The 14138-nt window shown below is 40.4% G+C and overlaps 1 protein-coding gene across 2 annotated transcripts in view; it reads right to left on the bottom strand.

Moving 5' to 3' along the window:
• Positions 1-14138, bottom strand: part of LOC124789810 (spondin-1-like) — a 190945-nt gene that overhangs the window by 145579 nt on the left and 31228 nt on the right. The window lies entirely within an intron of this gene.

The following is a 14138-nucleotide window of genomic DNA, read 5'->3' as shown; positions in this document are numbered from 1 at the left end:
GGAAAAGAGAGTAGAAGAAATTTAGAATCACAGATAGCAGAGGGGTTTGAAGAAAGTAATGTATTTCATTTACAGGATGCAACAAGAGAGCGCCAGGCGCGTGAATTTAACAATAATCGTCATTGGGACTGGGACAGACGCGGTAGGTCTTTGTCGTCACGAGGAGAAAACTTTGACTATAAACACTTCTTAACTGTTCGGAAATTAAAGATCTTCCGCAATTCTAAGAATGACATACATCCATGTTCATGGCTAGAGCAATTTATGTACGCACTTCCACCAAACTGGCCACTAAGTCACAAACTGAAAATTATGTGCGGCTATTAATGTCCTCAGGGGATTCACTACACTAAGTGAATATGTGCCGTAGCGTACATAGGGCCCCGAGCTGTAGTGGTGTTATTTCCCTTTTAGTTTTCTGCACCGCTGTCTACTCTTTTACTATTCTTTGCATCTGTCAAAACAACTCTTCGACTATCAATCTATCTAGAGAGTAAGTAAACAGTAACCGGATATGACTACACTCCTGGAAATGGAAAAAAGAACACATTGACACCGGTGTGTCAGACTCACCATACTTGCTCCGGACACTGCGAGAGGGCTGTACAAGCAATGATCACACGCACGGCACAGCGGACACACCAGGAACCGCGGTGTTGGCCGTCGAATGGCGCTAGCTGCGCAGCATTTGTGCACCGCCGCCGTCAGTGTCAGCCAGTTTGCCGTGGCATACGGAGCTCCATCGCAGTCTTTAACACTGGTAGCATGCCGCGACAGCGTGGACGTGAACCGTATGTGCAGTTGACGGACTTTGAGCGAGGGCGTATAGTGGGCATGCGGGAGGCCGGGTGGACGTACCGCCGAATTGCTCAACACGTGGGGCGTGAGGTCTCCACAGTACATCGATGTTGTCGCCAGTGGTCGGCGGAAGGTGAACGTGCCCGTCGACCTGGGACCGGACCGCAGCGACGCACGGATGCACGCCAAGACCGTAGGATCCTACGCAGTGCCGTAGGGGACCGCACCGCCACTTCCCAGCAAATTAGGGACACTGTTGCTCCTGGGGTATCGGCGAGGACCATTCGCAACAGTCTCCATGAAGCTGGGCTACGGTCCCGCACACCGTTAGGCCGTCTTCCGCTCACGCCCCAACATCGTGCAGCCCGCCTCCAGTGGTGTCGCGACAGGCGTGAATGGAGGGACGAATGGAGACGTGTCGTCTTCAGCGATGAGAGTCGCTTCTGCCTTGGTGCCAATGATGGTGAGCGCCACAATCAGGACTGCATACGACCGAGGCACACAGGGCCAACACCCGGCATCATGGTGTGGGGAGCGATCTCCTACACTGGCCGTACACCACTGGTGATCGTCGAGGGGACACTGAATAGTGCACGGTACATCCAAACCGTCATCGAACCCATCGTTCTACCATTCCTAAACCGGCAAGGGAACGTGCTGTTCCAACAGGACAGTGCACGTCCGCATGTATCCCGTGCCACCCAACGTGCTCTAGAAGGTGTAAGTCAACTACCCTGGCCAGCAAGATCTCCGGATCTGTCCCCCATTGAGCATGTTTGGGACTGGATGAAGCGTCGTCTCACGCGGTCTGCACGTCCAGCACGAACGCTGGCCCAACTGAGGCGCCAGGTGGAAATGGCATGGCAAGCCGTTCCACAGGACTACATCCAGCATCTCTACGATCGTCTCCATGGGAGACTAGCAGCCTGCATTGCTGCGAAAGGTGGATATACACTGTACTAGTGCCGACATTGTGCATGCTCTGTTGCCTGTGTCTATGTGCCTGTGGTTCTGTCAGTGTGATCATGTGATGTATCTGACCCCAGGAATGTGTCAATAAAGTTTCCCCTTCCTGGGACAATGAATTCACGGTGTTCTTATTTCAATTTCCAGGAGTGTATTTTACCCAAAACTGATTTCGGAAATTACCGTTTGGACTTACTATATTTTCTGCAGCATTCATTCGTAGTTTAAACGAAATCTTACCTGTTTATCTTCGTGACAATATTACTTCATATGTTGACGACATTCTTATTGCTAAACGTTCTTGGAGTGAGCACAACAAAATTTTGGATTCATTATTACGTATCTTTGCAAGAGTTGGCATTACAGTGAACTTGGAAAAATCTGAATTTGGTCGTTCTCAGGTGAAATTTCTCGGTCACATTATTTCTACAGAAGGTATTCTTCCTGATTCAGAGAAACTAGATGCTATTTGTAATTATGCTGTTCCTACCACAAAACGTGATGTTCGTAGTTTCCTTGGTGTCTGTAATTTTCTTAGACGCTTTGTTAGATTGGACAATTTGGCCACACCTCGTTTATGTGAACTATCTGGAAAGAAATCTAATCGGTGTTAGGATGAGGAAGCTCAGTCAGAATTTGAACAGCTTCGTGATGCTTTAGTTGCTGCTCCACTTCTTTCACATCCGGATTTATCTAAAGATTTTTGTTTACATGCAGAGAATACAAGGATACCGCGCTGTGTTTTGGCGGCGGCATATACTCAAAGCAACAGTCAAGTCTGCGCGCCGCACAAGGCAGTCGTTGACCGCAAACAATTGCTTCCTACGTCACGCGCCTACAGCTGATCCAGCGCTCAGTGCGAATGCACTGACAGCCGTAAACAAATACACAGTCTAATTTCTCCGACTAAATTCAGTATAAAGCTATAGTGACTTGATGAATTATGTTATTAACGTTCAGTATTTTTCAGGATACGGTTGTATAAAATATTTAAGAACTTCAGGTAAATTCTGTGTGTCTCCGACGTTAAGAGGACTTGCTATCGAGAAAATTTCAGAAAGAATGTAATTTTCAAGAAGAAACTAATAAACTAAAAAGGGTAACTATTAATTGAGTTTATTTTTCAGGTAACATATTTCCACTTAGGTACGTACTTCAGACGTAATTTTAGACCATTGACAGTTATTACACTGCATTTTTCGTGAGCAATTGAAATAGGAAGTGACACTTGACACAAGAAATACTCCACATGTTTGCTTCTGTTTGCCATAATTCTTGAAGTGGTGTACACACTGTGATTCATACTTTGTGCTAATTTCATGTTCTATGAATTTACTTGTGAAGCGACGTGCTTGCGTACATTTGCTGATTTTTGTCAATGTTTTATTAATGAACAGGGTTGTAACTTGTGTATATTATGCGTCGCTTGGCTGCACTGCTTTTTCACTGATGTCATATTTTTTTGTTATGTGTCTGCCGTGCTTATTTATTTAAATTATAATTGTCACCTGATTAATTGTGCTGACTGTGGTTATGTATGTAAGTTATACTTCGTGATTTATCTGCTTGCGCCTTCATGTTTACTTATTAAGATGACATATGAACATTTATTTGCTTATGCTGATATGATGCTAATGACCTGTTTATTACGTAAGATATATGTTTGCTGCTATGCGTATGGATTGCATATTTATACATTTCTGTTTGTTGTCATAACTACTCTTTAATTGGTATATAGAAATGCTGATATACTGTGTACAAACATAGAGTTTAGGTCACACTATTGTATTAATTATAGATTGTTCGCTTGGCAGAGCCTCGTTGTAAGAATTGTGCTGCATCCACTTGTTGACTTTCTGTTCTCTACTGGTATATTTACTCGCTATTGCATGTTTTGCTTACGCTCAGTGCCTTATATTTTTAAGACAGGAAAATGAACTGCTATAATTCGACATAAACGACATTAGTACAAGAAACTTCATAGAAGTCACATGAGCTGGAGGTTTTATGGAAGCTGTATAAATTTATGCTAATAGGAAGGAAGCTAACGACATGACATACCAAAACTAGGTTTAGACCATTGACAGTTATTACACTGCATTTTTCGTGAGCAATTGAAATAGGAAGTGACACTTGACACAAGAAATACTCCACATGTTTGCTTCTGTTTGCCATAATTCTTGAAGTGGTGTACACACTGTGAAATATTATGATTATTCACAATCCGTAATCGTACTTAATTACTGAGAGTTATTCGACTAAGTCTGTTAGAGGTCATACATGCATTTCTTTTATTTAATGATGGACAAGGTAACCAAAATCCATCTTATAATTTATAATGAGTAGAAGATTTGGGTCAGATGTATTACACAGAGGTTGTGTGTTGACAGTGTGTCTTCGGATTGTATGGGATGATGAGGTTTGCATTAGGATTTTATCTGTACTTGTTCGAGGAGACTGACTAGAGGAAAGAGTTGTTATGGAAGTGAAATGATATTGGCGATAAGGTTTATATGTGTCGACGTATTGAAGAGGTATTATTGAGGTATTGAGATTATATGAAGTTGATGATTATTGGAGTTTTTGTGGACAAGAGGTAAGGTAAATGATATTGATGATAAGATTTATATGTATCGACGTAAGAGGTATTATTGAAGTATTGAGATTATGTGATGTTGATGATTATTGGAGTTTTGGTGGATAAGAGGTAAAGTAAGTGAGGTGCATATTCTTTTTTTGTTGGTCTATATGGAACAAGGAGGATGAAGATAGCAGACTAGAACACTCAAGAAGAAGGAAGATAGTCTATACACACACTTTGTTAAATCACTAAGCAGTATATACTTTTTTTTTTTTGGAGAGAGGAAGTAATTGCATATCTTGGCTCACTGACAGTTGTTCAGCAACCGTACATTTTGATCTGGCTTGGCAAACATTGGTCTTGACATGATGACTATGATGTTGAGTTAACTATTATTGACTGTTATACATTGCTGCCACTACTACTTGATACACATGATGAACATCAAATTTTGACAGAATTGCATTTACACAGTTAACACTATTCAATTACACAGTAGTACTTAATGTGGATGAAAGATGAGTGAGTGTGTTTTGTGTGTTTTCCTTTCCTAATCCTACCGACCTATCTCCTAAATATTATTTTATTTGTTTGTAGTGGCTTGCACTGACACCCATAAATATTATAGGTTTACTGATATTTGAGTATTTGTAATAGTTAATATGACAATTATCTGATATCATTTGTGTGTTTATTAGAATTTGTATGTTTACTGTAAGAGCATTGAGAATAATTTTGTAAAAGCATTTGTATGTACATTCAAACTATTGTTCATGCCTGAACTGTCTGATTAGTGATGGTGAATATTATGAACTGTTACCTGCACTTGTTCAACATTGATGTGTGACACTTAGAAATGTTTAATTTCTGCTGATGAACTGTGTGATTAGTGATGGTGAATATTATGGACTGTTACCTGCACTTTTTCAACATAATGGGTGCCACTTAGAAATGATTAATTTCTGTTGATGAACTGTGTGATTAGGATAGTGAATATTATGGACTGTTACTTGTACTTTTTCTACATGATTGGTGCCACTAGGGCATGTTTAATTTCTCTGATGAACAGTGTGATCAGTGATAGTGAATATAATGGACTGCTCTCTGGACCTGCTCATCATTGCTAGGTGCAACTGATGGACTGCTTCTACTGAAATGATGTCACTTGTTGGTGTCAGCACCTGTTCAACAATGCTGGGTGCCACTAATGGAACTGCTTCTGCTGAGTGATGTCACTTGTTGCTGTGTGTACCTGTTCAACATTGCTGGGTGCCACTGATGAACTGCTTCTACTGAAATAATGTCACTCGTTGCTGTCTGCACCTGCTCAACTTTGCTGGGTGCCACTGATGGACTGCTTCTACTGAAATGAAGTCACTTGTTGGTGTCTGCACCTGTCAACATTGCTGGGTGCCACTGATGGACTGCTTCTACTGAAATGAAGTCACTTGTTGGTGTCTGCACCTGTCAACATTGCTGGATGCCACTGATGGACTGCTTCTACTGAGATAATGCCACTTGTTGGTGTCTGCACCTCCTCAACATTACTGGGTGCCACTGATGGACTGTTTGTACTGAAATAATGTCACTTGTTGCTGTCTGCACCTGCTCAACATTGCTGGGTGCCACAGATGGAACTGCTTCTATTGAAATAATGTCACTTGTTGCTGTCTGCAACTGCTCAACATTGCTGGGTGCCACTGATGGACTGCTTGTACTGAAATAATGTCCCTTTTTGCTGTCTGCACCTGCTCAACTTTGCTGGGTGCCACTGATGGACTACTTATACTGAAATGATGTCACTTGTTGGTGTCTGCACCTGTTCAACAATGCTGGGTGCCACTAATGGAACTGCTTCTGCTGAGTGATGTCACTTGTTGCTGTCTGCACCTGCTCAACTTTGCTGGGTGCCACTGATGGACTACTTCTACTGTAATGATGTCACTTTTAGGTGTCTGCACCTGTTCAACATTGCTAGGTGCCACTGATGAACTGCTTCTACTGAGATAATATCACTTGTTGGTGTCTGCACCTGCTCAGCATTACTGGGTGCCACTGATGAACTGCTTCTACTGAAATAATGTCACTTGTTGCTGTCTGCACCTGCTCAACATTGCTGGGTGCCACTGATGGACTGCTTCTACCGAAATGATGTTGCTTCTTGCTGTCTGCACCTGTTCAACATTACTGGGTGCCACAGATGGAACTGCTTTTACTAAAATGATGTCACTTGTTGGTGTTTGCACCTGTTGACCATTGCTGGGTGCTGCTGCTGGAACTATCAATTATTTGTTTTTTTTTTTTTGAATAATTAAAAGTATTTTATGTGAACATTTGTGTAAACTGATTTTTTGTGTATTGTGTAAACTATTATGTAAAGCCACATGTATGAAAGAATTGGTATTGCCTACTGTATTTTATATATTAGGTTATTGAAAGGTCAGTGCAAAGCCAAAATTTTATCTAATTATGTGATATTTACGTATTAATATTATCTTTTATTTTTGTCTGTATTTTTTTTGACGAATTTGTTGGTATTTTCACCACCAATGCTGGCAAAAATACCATCAAATTCTAGCCCGTGGAGGAAGGGCATATGAAAGGTGGCTACACTGAGCCACAGCGCCAGAGAGTTTTGTTTCGCCGCCTCCACTGGCAGTGATTATTGAGAAGTAGCGGAGGGCAGTGCTTGTTCAGAACTCGTGGTGGGCAGTGCTTGTTGAGAACTCGTAGTAGTCAGTGCTTGCTGAGATGTCGTAGTGAAGAGTGCTTGTCGAGATGTGGCAGTAGTCAGTTCTTGTTGAGATGTGATAGTAACGAGTCGGTGTGGAGATATTGTAATGATTAGAGTGCTTTTCGTCAATATACGAAGGTAAAAGAAAAAAAAATTTCCTTTTCTTTTTATTATCTCAATGTCTTAAATAATGCGTCATTACAGGTTCAGTCAACAAAGCATCTGGCTTGTGTTCTTGTATTAGAGTGTAATTCTGCTTTCCTTACGCAATTATAGTATTTCTATTTTTAATTACTTCAGCATAAATGATATTTAAAGTTTCTTGTCTTATTGAAGAAGAACCGTGCCAGATGTGTACGTTGAATCACACTTCCACACACAGAACAGCTACACTTGTGCTTTGTTGGCTTTGTAGGTTTTATAGTTGCTGGGGACTTAATTATTTACTTGTATTAACTGAAATTTTCATTTCATTCTTTGTTGTTGTTCTATGCAGTCAGATTGCGTACAAAAACTAGTCAGGGCCAACCGTTTACGAGACACAGCGTAATCGGATATACAGCTGAACTAAAAATTTAAAAATGATTTTCAAATATAATAATTAAGCCCCCATGCAGTGTATAAGAATTAAGAATATAAGAATGAAACATAGGAATATGAAAATTTGAAAAGATTCTAACCCCTGAAAATACTGTGCGCACATAATTATACAGCAAATGTGTGACTTTTATTGTGAAACCCAGATGTAATTTTAGAGTTAATATAACGCCCTTGTATCCCCTAACTTCATAAATAAGGAACATTCGTGTAGTAACCTTCTACGGGCGTGGTTAGATAAACGAAAAAAAAAAAAAGAAATGAAAACAGAAATAAAAACAATGATCGGGTTTCGAACACCGGATGCAAAAGTAAAACGGCCACGATGCTAGCTACTATTCCACCAGTTGCGAAAGTACAACGAGCCCTAACAGGCATTTCGATCACGTGGAACACTTTGACGGTCATTTTCTCAGAATGGGTCGATTATCTCCGGACAGGCCGAGACACGTGTTCGCTTATTCTGGATTCTCGTCCACTGACAAGGAAACATTCCCTAGTGACAATGAACGATCCTGATGAAACTTGCAATAAGAATTGTTTTTGTTTTTGCTCAATTTCAGTTTTAAGGTGTAAAATGCACCCCGAAAACTAATATGGAGTATCAGGTTTACAGGAAAGTTGAAATGTAACTAACGTTCTTGAAAACTGTTTGATCAATTTTTGAAAAAAATTGAAATTTTGTAACTTACCCTGCTAACATTGATGAATTTTGCAATATGGAAGCTTTTGTTACAACATAAATCAGTGAAACTTTCATGCCACATACATCAATGTGTAATAAAGGTGGATCCTGTTATGCCATTTTTAGAAAATGAGTTGTATAAAATGTGATGTCAGAGTCGGTGCAACATACCTTATTAAAATATGTATATATTCATTATTATTCTAATTATTTGATTATTCATTTTCGTTCATGTTTTAAACTGTTATATTACGTTGTAAATTCATTTCTTTCGTCTTTGGTTTACCGTTACGAACACCTATAGTTTGAGAATTGAAAATAATGGGTAACCCATTATCATGATATAAACCATTATAATAGAGCGATAATCAGCAAGGAAAAATTTACACCATAACGTTTTATTACACCTCCATATAAAATCAGCGAATTTTCTACCGCACTGGGAAAAATAACTCCTGTCAAACATGTTTGACTTGTTCATACATTAGCTTACGAGATTTCGATGCCGTCACATTAACATTTAGGGCTTCATAAGGAGATTCTTGAATTCTATGCAGTACGGTAGGGCAGATGTGTTTTGTAAATGGATAGTACACCGGGAAGAAAGTGAGGTGGGGGAGGGTGACGATCGTCCTTCACTACCAGGAGTCAGAAATTATGTCCCATGTTAAGATTGTGACCATTCCTATCAGTATTCTATCCTTTTGTAAATTTCTATCTATGTTGCATCACACAAACATAAGTTCCGGATTTTTTTCAAAACCACGTATTTCGTATGCCACACCCTGCTAATTGTTTGAACGAAAAACTGTGACTCCACTTGTATTTAACTATTAAATCATTCGAATTATGTATGTTCCTCAACAAGTGACAACTTACAAATACCCTATTTAAGTATAGATCAAGGGTGGCTAACATTGCTTCACATATTGGCTGCTGTAGTACTTTACTCTCATCGCCAAACGTCTGTTATAAGTAAAGTGTGCCTGCTTTCATTGCAAGAATGGCACAAAGATAATAAAATGCATTGCACATATAACAGATAAAAGCTGCAGGCGACCACAGGGAATATCATAACACTACTATCGTCTGTAAACTCACTATAATCACTTGCTAATAGGTAATACAATGATTGTGCAAGTTACATTTGTAGTTTAAGGGTTGATATTTTCGATTTCGAAAACTGAAAATTCAAATTTCTGATTGACGAAATACCGCTTTAATACAAAATAAATAGCATTCCTTCAGTTTCTCATAATCGCTGGAAGTGTTCTTCTGGTGAAGGATCTAATTCAGATGGAAATATCAAATCTAAAACACTGTATAACTGAAAGCTACTGTATCCATATTACGCAGCACGGTGATGAGATTCGTGCTCGACACAAGATGCTCCATGTGGATGCGTTTTCATGTGTGACAATTAATACGGAACTTCTTGGCGATATTATACTGTAATTTTGTGTAAGATTTAATGTATTTCAAAGGAGAGATGTACACTTCGCCTTTTATCAGTGGGCGAGCCTGTGTGGGTCAGCCAATAGTTAGGCGAGTCAGTTTCTCACAAACAACTTCGAGAAGCAAGGTCGTTTATTTGCCCGCTGCTGTAATCTGTGACGTGCTACATCGTATCAGCCTGTGGGACAAACAACAACGCCGAATGTTATCCTGCTGACTTCCTTTTTTTTTTCTCCGGGCGAATGGCAGACCGACACTACAGAAGCCCGTGGCGAATACATTGTAACTTCCTGAATGATTTAGAAGTTTCTGAGAACTTAACCGAACAAACACACGACGCCATCTGTTATTCATCTCCTGAGAAAAAGACGACATCATTTATTCATCGTAATCGTCAACACCACTGTTAAGGAAGTCGTGGAAAACACAAACTTCCTTGATTACTAGTAACAACAGCACAAGGAAAACGCACAAGCAGACTACCAGGATCATTAAAGATGAAATCAAAACGATGTCACATTTGATTCGACTGGAAAGCATTTTCTATGAGGGGTCATACACATACTGCAAGTTCTCATCTCTAAAAGCTTCTCAACATCTTGTAAGAGAAACTGAAACTATTGACCAGATATTTGGTTTGCAACCATTATGAGTCCACTGCAATAACTGACTTTTCCGTTGGTTCTTGCTAGAATATTTTATACATTATGAACGAAAAAACACAAGGCACTGGTGCATTGTTGTACATTATTTATTAATTTATAACGCGGTTTTCGGCTGTTCCACCATCGGCAGGTACAAAGATAAATATCTGTGTCTGTGACGTTTTTGTGAGGTCAAAGATTTTAAATTAAGTGCATCTGCAGAGTGTCTCAGTTTCAAAGATAACAACTGTCAACATTTGATGTAATACTAAAAGGTGAGGAACCAGTTCAGTAAAATGCGATGTAAAACTATTTAGCTGAGATAAAACATGTGACAATTTAAATAATGAAATATGTAAGAAAACACAATATTGTTCTGAGAAGAAAAATAAGTAATAGAAAACCCTGGTGACATGCTCCAAGGGGCTTAACAAGATAACCATGTCATTGGAAAAGGTCCACTAGTTATATTATACCTCTTCGTAATACTGGGCAATTATTCCCAGTTCGATGAACCCTCTGCCAGGCACTTGAATGTGATTTGCAGAGTATCCATGTAGATGTAGATTCCAATGTGTCTGGTAAGGAAGTATACTATCAGTGGCTATCACCGATATCGACATATGGCAATAGGAACTAAGTTTTAATTATAAATAAGTTCGTCGATTCTTCCTGGCGTGAAACAAGTGGTTCAAATGGCTCTGAGCACTATAGGACTTTACATCTGAGGTCATCAGTCTCCTAGAACCTATAACTACTTAAATATAACTAACCTAAGGACATCACACACATCCATGCCCGAGGCAGGATTCGAAGCTGCGACCGTAGCGGTCGCGCGGTTCCAGACTGAAGCGCCTAAAACCGCTCGGCCACACCGGCCAGGTGGCGTGAAACAGTTTTCTTAATTTGTCACCCTTATACTCGTATCTTCCGGTCATGTTACACCATCTGCCCTGCTATTAACTTTGTATATCTAACAATAATGGATTTTAGACGTGAATACATGTACATTGGAATTGGGATCATAGTATTAAAAAATGTATACTTTAACAGCACGTAGATTTTTGTTACTCGACCAAAATACATTAACTGAAAAAATTGACAACATCAAGTTGGTAGGCGTGTTTCTACATCTAAAAAATGATTATTCATTTTCGCTCCAGTCGCATAACATTGGCGCTAGTAGCGCAACTATGAAGATGCAAATTAGGTTTGCTTTAAATGTAAGTTGTAACGATCTTGAGTGTTAGTTACCTTTGAGACTGGACGTGGTGAGTTGATGTTAGTCGAAAAGGATATTAAGGTGACGGAGATGCCATTATCAGCACATCACTAAGTTTCAAAGCGGTGGTGTGGTAGGGCTACGAGAAGCTGGATGATCTTCCGCGATACTGCAGAAAGACTTGGCAGTAATGTAGCCATTGTACATGACTCCTGGTGACACTGGTGACGACAATGTACGGTCTGGACGGCCACATGGAACTACCGAGAGGGACGACCATGGTGTTCAGTGTATGGCTCTGACGCATAAAACTGCATCTGCAGCAGCAATCTGAGCAGCAGTTGGTGCCATAGTGACACAATAAACTGTTAAAAATCTGTTACTGCAAGGAAAGTTCCTAGCCAGACGCCCTGTAGCGTACATTCCACTGACACCAAACCACCGCCATTTGCGAGTTCAGTGGTGTCAAGCGAGAGCTAACTGTAGAGCTGGGTGTAGGCCTGTTGTATTTTTGGTGAAAGCTGGTTCTGCCGCAGTGCCAGTGATGGCCGCATGTTGGTTAGGCAGAGGGTAATGGAGGGCCTGCAACCAGTCTGTCTCTTTGCTAGACTCACTGGACCTACACCTGGAGTAATGGTTTGGAGGGCAATTATATATGAATGTAGGAGCACTCTCGTGGTTCTTCTACGCACCGTGACTGCAAATTTGTACGTCAGTCTGGTGATTCGACCTGTTGTGCTGCTGTTCATGAGCAGCATTCTAGGGCGTGTTTTCCAGCAGGATATCGCTCGCCCACGTACCGTTGTTGTAACTGGGTATATTCTACAGAGTGTTGAAATGTTCCCTTGGCCTTCTCGATCACCAGACCTGTCTCCAATCGAGCATATATGGAACGTCATTGGACAACTACAGCGTCATCCTCATCCAGCACTAACTGTCCCTGTGTTCACTGATCAAGTGCAACATGCATGGTACTCTATTCCGAAAACTGATATTTGGCATCTGCACAACACAAGGCATGCACGTTGCATTCAACATTCCGGCGATTACACCGGTTATTAATGTACCAGCACTTCACATCTACAATGGTTCTTCTCGAATGTTCTCCAACCTGTTATCTAGAGAAATGTGTTGTTGACATTTCATTATTCTTTATTAATTATTTTTTGGTCTTGGTGCCTTTTCCGTCAGTGTACTTAAAGGGCCACCTTGCTATATTTTAAATAATTTAGGCTGCAATATTGAAGCTGAATCACCATTATCGTGGATAAAGTAACGTTAACGCTGATTTTTAAGTGACAACTATTCAAAACCAAAGAGTGGATTAGTGAGGAATTGAGAGATGCATGCTGAGATTTACTTTGAGGGAAAGGGTTACTTGGCGAGAAAGGAAGGTAATAAATTAGAAAACAAAAAAAAGGAAAAAATAAACCGTTCGATTACACAGCAGACTGCAGTGACAAGTGTGATTATGACTGCAATGAAAATAAAATGGAGGCTGGTGGGACATGTAGAGAGGCGAATGTATAGCAGCTGGACCAAGGATGTTCTTTACTCCATTCAAAAAAATGGAGACGAAGGACTAAGGGAAGGTGGATATATGACATTTTAAAACAAGTAGGAACGGCATTGGGGGCTACAGTAATGAAGGAAGTGTCTAGAAGAGATATGTATATCGCACTGAATATAAAATGGGTGACGATGATATTTGATATGAGGGCGCCGGCGACGACGACGACGACGCAGAGTCTGTTATCGTTGGAAGACGTTTTATAAAGTAGATCTCATATCAAAATATTATTGATTATGTCGAATCTACAGTTAGATGAGAGTAGAAAGAAAAATATATGAAAAGTAAAACTAAATGCGCATATCGAATAGCTGAATGTCGAAAATATATCTGGATGGTGGTCTTGTTTACTGCTTGCTCTGTAAGGATTATCAGCTTTCTTGGGAAGGAGACGGCGCGATAACTGAAGCACCAGTCCAGTGGTCGTCAAACTGCGGCTTGCGGCCCGCACGCGGACCTAATCAGGTATTGGTGCGATCCGCGGTTCTCATCCGTATTTTATAATGATATGCATCAAGCAGCTAACAGGAAAATCCAAAAACGTTAACTAACGTTACAAGCTTTTTAAAAGTGTAGTTTTTCTGCTCAGTAAAAAACAAAAATACAGCGAAAGTAATACTTTGAGATGTGCTTAATTTTAACTGACGTTGGCGAATTCGACCAAGAGATAAACAAGGTTAGCCGCTTACCTCAGGAGCAGAAGAGTATGTAGTGCGCCCTCTGCGGGATTAGAGGATGTGAGAGGGGGAATGTTTTCTTGTTTGTGTTCCAGTGCTGACAACTCACTGGCGTAAGTACTCGTACCGATCAACTGCTATGGAATAAATTTCAAACCGAAGTAACATGGATTCGTGAATGCGCGTTATAGAGACGGTCATGTTCAAAA

Source organism: Schistocerca piceifrons, chromosome 3, assembly GCF_021461385.2.
Source record: "Schistocerca piceifrons isolate TAMUIC-IGC-003096 chromosome 3, iqSchPice1.1, whole genome shotgun sequence".
Lineage (NCBI taxonomy): Eukaryota > Metazoa > Arthropoda > Insecta > Orthoptera > Acrididae > Schistocerca > Schistocerca piceifrons.
Note: the sequence above shows the minus strand (reverse complement) of the source record. Positions and strands in the feature narration are given on the sequence as shown.